Here is a 6,381-nt window from a genome sequence, read left to right as displayed (position 1 = left end):
TATATATATATATATATGATATAATATAATATCTACATATGCCAGTATATATATATATGTGTGTGTGTGTAGGCGTAAATAATATCGTTTCTCTTTTCGTTATTGTTGTCATTACAATGGAATTGCTTTAAATATCATTTACTCCTTCGCTCTTTAAAGCTATTCATATAACTTTATGCATTCGTGGAACGTTACCCAAATGATTACAACAAAACTGAAAAACGTAAGCCATAGAGTGTCGATTGTTTTTACATAAATAAATGATAATGTCCGTTAATTAAAACTTGATTTATGCCGAGTGCTTTTCTTTAGAGTCTATGAGAAAATGAAGTTTTCTCATCGTCTCATATGGCAGTGGATTGTGAGAATCACTATAAAGTCGGACAGTGTTTATTGCGGGGCTTAGTCACACGTCTAGTTTCGGAATTGAATGACCGTCATGTTTGTGAATGAATTTGTCATTCATTCTTCAAAGGTCGATAAAATTCCTGTCCATTTCTGGAGCCGATTTAATCATCTCCTACACAAACTCAGCCTCTTTGTGTCTGTATTTGGAAATTAATTGCTGTTGGTTAGCCCCAAGCTCAGTCAGACTTGATTGAACAAACCTATAATCAAAATGTCTCCCGCTATTATCTCCCCATCTGTGTTTGTTTCAAGAGACTGTCAATCCACTGTTGTAACAAATACAATCTTATTTTTAAAACGATAGAGTGGGATTTAAAGGAGATTACGCCGATATTTCTATGAATTTGAGGGACGATGTAGCAGCCATCTTGTTAGTTCCACTAAATTACATTATAAAATGTGCAAAAAAAAAAAAAGGAAAAGAAAGAAGATCTGATAATGTTTGTTGATTTATTCGTCTTGTGAAGAAAATGTTTCTTTAATTTCAGGTGGGTGAATATTCTTTGCACAGGCATTTCGTACTGACAGATAATATTAACGCCATCCCAGACGATGTACACAAGTCATTGAATTTAATTCTATAAATAGAGATGACAGACAGGAAGATGAACAAACGGTTCTCTTTCATTTCTTACACTTAATTCTTAACTATCTTAAATTACTCAATCGGTAATTCTTTAATTTATAGCTCTTCCTTATATTTTCTTTTGATCTCGATTCATATTTAATTTCTCTTTTCTGTTTGATGGCCAACTCTAAAGCTTCAGTTTCAATTGATTTGAAGATTTCATCAAACTACACGTCTTTCAATTCTCATTATTATATACCATTCTATCAAATGTTTCGAAGCCATTTTAACTGTTTGTAAATAAATAGTTTAGTGAATAAATTTCTGTCATTATTTTATTTCAAAATTCAAGCAAAATTAAAATAGAAGAAATGTTTCTATATAATAAAATTTTCTCAAGAATATCGTATATATTTTAATAAACATATATTTGTCCACCAGTTATGATTTCCAAATATTTGCTCGAAATTACTATGATATATCGATGAAAACTTTGAATACAAGATCTTACGGGCGATTCTTGATTATCAAATCTTGAATCATTGATATTTTGGTAAATAAGAATGCACCAATCATTCCTGTTGGGGTGTTTTCTATACAGAACAAGCTATCAGTTAGAAGCTGTACAGCTTTTAACTGATTGATGCTTACATTTTTAGTGCCACAATTCATCGGTCCCGAGGGTCTGAAAATCTTACCCGCCTAAAATCAGCTTGGTGTTTCTCATACCAGAAGTTTCGCTTCTGTATTGTAATCTAACAAAACATCTGAGGATTTTTTTTTATAATGTTGCCGCTCCTTACTGCAATCTATTGTACTTATTCTGCACTATCGTTTCACGGCGAACGGTGTCGTGTGCTTTTGGAAGTCTTTGTCCTCTGGTCACTCAAACAACGTATATCCACTCAAATGACACGAACTCTTGAATCCCTTGGTTCATGACTCGACTCCCCGCGCTCTTTATTATTCTCTCGTATTTACAAGGTTCTAAAATAAAGTCGAACGTTTAAGAGGAGCGTCAATGAGAGGGCAACAATAAAGAAAAATGCCGCGGAGCAAATTTTCTTTAGATTTAGTCAATTAATCAGACAAAATACTAGGCTTTGTCTTATTATTATTATTATTACTATTATTATTACTATTATTATTATTATTATTATTATTATTATTATTATTATTATTATTATTATTATTATCATTATTATTATTATTATTATTATTGCTGTTGTTATTATTAATATTATGTTTTCCTTCTGCTTTGCATTTATACAAGTTGGCTCAAAGTCTCACCCAGAGACCTCAAGAGACAACAAGTTAGAAGTTCATGGTGTTATGCCTAGGGTGTCGTGTATTTGGTTTTGCACATAGCTTTGTTCTAGAGAATGTTTAAGAAACCATAAGAGAAGTGTGTTTGTTTAAAAATTTGAGATTTCATAGACAGTATTTTACATAGGATATAGGCAGTTCCCATGAGCACTATCTTTTGAATTTCTGCCATTTTGGGGTTTCCTGGTATCTGAGTTAGGTACCAATCAACCCCTTTTGGTATCATTCCTAGGGCACCTATGACAACAGGTATTGTTTTAATCTTGAGGTTCCACATTTTGCTAATTTCTATTTCAAGATCTTTATACTAGCGCAGTTTTTGTATTATTATTATTATTATTATTATTATTATTATTATTATTATTATTATTATTATTATTATTATTATTATTATTATTATTATTAGTAGTAGTAGTAGTAGTATCGTATTATTGTATAATAAATACAAATATAAGCAATAGACGGTAGAGGTCTTTGTAACAGCTGCTTAAGATCAATCCTTTAGTAATAACCGAGACAAACACAATATCTTCCAAGATGAAACACTTTTTAGAATTCTATCTGCACCGTTTTATAATGAAGTCTGAGAAAGGGAATAAACCGCCCTATTTAATGTCAAGTGATTTGTTTAAGCTTCTGTAAAGTGGTTTAACGATTTCAGCTTGTGGAAGTTATCGACTTATTGTGTCTCATTAAGTCTGAGAGGCAGAAATCTTTTATACCTTATCAATTCTTTCTGCTGCCGAGTCAAATTCTCTGTCAATATTTACAATGTGTATCAGAAATTTCCTGTGTTTCAAAGTTCTCTTTGAAGAAGAAATATAATTATTATTTTGGATAAAGGGAAAATATAATAAGCTAATATTTTTAAAAGATTTTTTATTCAAATATTCTGAAATTACGTATGTATCTTTTAGTTGATCTAATTTTTTATTTTTATATTTGTGGGGTTGATGTTAAAATGTCAATAATCTCTGTGTGAAGTTCTATTTCAAGCGAAATATCTTTATTAATATATACTTTATATAGTATTTGGAGCATAATAATAGCATTATGTTTGGTTGCAGATAGTCCCAACCACCCAGCCACCCAATGGCCACAAGTTCACTGCACTTCTGATGGATTGTCAGTGTAACTCAAGCGGACACAAATACCACGAACGGCATTTCTATATGAAAATACGTGTTTCGCTTTCCGCGTCGGTGTTTACATCGTATGGTCACACACAGGCCCCACCACCACAACAACCACCACCACCACCACATACACAATGTTGATCACAATCTTTTGTTTAATAAATTTCATTCCACTTTGTCTACAAAATACTATTTTCAAGACATCGGTCAATACAAGTCTAACTTAGAAAAATATTTGCCCAACGTGTTTGCACAATGATTGAACCGTACATGAAGGGTTTGAAAGAGAATTTTCAAAGCACGCAGTCACCGCCTCCAAAGCACACGGTCACCTCCTCCTCTGACACACCCGAACTCACTCTCCATGAATATTGGAAGAACACAAGGTATTTCTTAAAGCATCAGCATGTTCCTTGTATTTCTACATGCAAATAGAAATTTTCTTAAAAATTGGTTTAATTTCCACTCCAAAGTACACTGGACAGAAATCGAAACCTAAACGGATGCAAAGCTTTTGATATACAAACAGTAAAGCGTTAAAGGGATAAGAAACCTTTCTAACCTTTCCCCCACTCTTTAGCGCTTAAATAGCGATGCCATTTAAGTGTCTTAATTTCTCACAAGAAAATTGCTGCATTTCATTAAATAGAATTCTACCGATTCTGCCATTCACCGATCGCGCCAAGGGCGGCGGATGGCAGAATTGGTAGAAAGGCGTATGAAGTACATCGCTGTATTTAGTGATGCACTTTTATATTCTGGGTTCAAATCTTGCCACGACCAATTTTGCCTTTCCACTTTTCGGGGACGATATAACAGTCACTTGTCTTATATTGGGACTGACTGAAATTAGTGAATGTCGACACAGGCGAATATTGACACTTGCTAACTGTTGGCGGAGAGAGACTGTTATAGAATGCTGGGCACTATAAGAAGACATGGCCATTGGGTGATGATGATGATGATGAGAGAGTAGCTGACGACAAATATACAATTATATACACATATGTACGAAAATGTTGGCATAAAGTTATATTTTGGCATCGATATATGGCATCGAAAGCAAAGGAAGGAAAATAAGCAACATGTCTGACATCGTCCATTAAGAATTACTTACAGACTCGTTTTTGTTTCAATCATGATAAAAGCTTTGATGAATGATCAACAGGTAAGACATAAAAGACTCAGGTGTTTTGCCATGAAACAGATTCTATCGATATATGGCTTCAACTGTGTACATATGGTTTGACATATATTTCAAGCCATGCTATGGTAGTATTTCCTCCAGTTACTACATATACACTCATAACTATCTCTGTCTGTCTCTCTCTCTCTCTCTCTCTCTCTCTCTCTGTCCCTCTCTGTATATATATATGTGTATGTATAGGTATGCATGTGTGTGTTTGCCTGTGTGCATGTGTGCAGAAAGGAAAGAGAGAATAGGACATAAATCTGTATGTGATTATATGTTTGTACATAAATAAGCGACTATATTACTCGTTCTATATATCCTTGCATGCGCACATCTTTCTGTACACTCTATATACACATTAGCAAGCTGACAATTGTCATACAACAATAGATTTAGGTATGAAACGTCTATGGTATTGATTTCATATTTTGATACAGGATCAACCTGTTCAATCGGATTAACAGCAGGAGTGAAGCCAAATGGTTTCCAGCGACCATCCAGAATCCTATATTCTTTGCTACCGCTTCTTCAGTTCTCTTCAGTTATCGTACGAATATAATCAATAGTCCAAGAGTAGTGGAGTAGCAGATTGTGCAGAGTCAGCTCTATCGTTTATTTCAATATCACCCTTATACGTTCAAGTCTGAAATCTACCGAGGTCAACTACGCGTCGTGTCCGTCTGGCGTCAATATGGAGAGTGCTAAGTATTAAATGCGATCAATTTGATTATTGTCCTTTCCTCAAATTAACCTTTTATAAACATACCTCCAGTTTTTATTCCTATAAATATTTAACCTTACATGAAAATATTTCAATGGACAAGAAATCCTTGAACATCCATTTAGATATGAATTATTAATTGATCAATAAGTCTACTTATTTGGTACAAACCAGCACCTGACTGTTGGGAGAAAATTATCGGAGATTCGTAAACAAAAGTAAGTTTGTATGTCGAGAAGTGAAGTACGTTTTCCCATTTCAACTCGCAGCCATCTTCACAGAAAAGAAAAATAGGTCCGATGGCGTCAAAGCTTGGCTCAAACATCACAACAAACCTTTCATTACTAACGATACACGAATTTTATTATTCTTTTTACTTCTTTCTCGGCGTAAGCATGGTTGAGTGCAGAGATATTTGCTTCCCTACCAGTCCCACTGCGTGGTGCCTTGGGCAAGTGTTTTTTACTATAACCTCGGGCCTACTAAAAACTCGAGAGTGGATTTGGTATACGGAAACTGAAAGGAGCCCGTCATATACGTACATACATACATACATACATACATACATACGCACATACATACATACATACATACATACATACATACATACATACATAAACATTATTTACATTTGACAGATGTTTGTCCTCATCTTGTTTGTTGTTAACACAATGTTTCGGCTGATATACCCTCCAGCTTTCATCATGGGCATATGGTGTAGTGGTTAAGAGCGCAGGCTACTAACCTCAAGAATCTGAGTTCGATTCCAAGCAGTGACCTGAATAATAGTAATAATAATAATAATGATGATGATAATAATAATAATAATAATAATAACATCGAAAAATACATTAGGAATGAGAAGCCAGGTTCGAAATTTCCCCAAGACATCTGATGAAAGCTGGAGGGTCTATCAGCCGAAACGTTGTGTTAACAACAAACAAGATGAGGACAAATATCCGTCAATTGTAAATAATGTAAATAATGTGCATAATTCCTCATCTCTTAAATATAGAACTGCATATATATA

The 6,381-nt window shown here is 34.0% G+C and overlaps 1 protein-coding gene and 1 long non-coding RNA gene across 2 annotated transcripts in view; one reads left to right on the top strand and one right to left on the bottom strand.

Moving 5' to 3' along the window:
* Window positions 1–6,381, top strand: part of LOC106867823 (zinc finger and BTB domain-containing protein 4) — a 362,883-nt gene that overhangs the window by 13,979 nt on the left and 342,523 nt on the right. The gene's annotated exons all lie outside the window — the stretch shown is intronic.
* LOC128247887 (uncharacterized) overlaps window positions 845–6,381 on the bottom strand; it is a 7,194-nt gene continuing 1,657 nt past the window's right edge. Inside the window, exon 2 of the long non-coding RNA XR_008264194.1 lies at window positions 845–1,266. This is a non-coding gene — a long non-coding RNA (uncharacterized LOC128247887). The remainder of the gene's footprint in view (window positions 1,267–6,381) is intronic.

This window comes from Octopus bimaculoides, chromosome 5, assembly GCF_001194135.2.
Source record: "Octopus bimaculoides isolate UCB-OBI-ISO-001 chromosome 5, ASM119413v2, whole genome shotgun sequence".
In the NCBI taxonomy this organism is placed as follows: Eukaryota; Metazoa; Mollusca; class Cephalopoda; order Octopoda; family Octopodidae; genus Octopus; species Octopus bimaculoides.
Note: the sequence above shows the minus strand (reverse complement) of the source record. Positions and strands in the feature narration are given on the sequence as shown.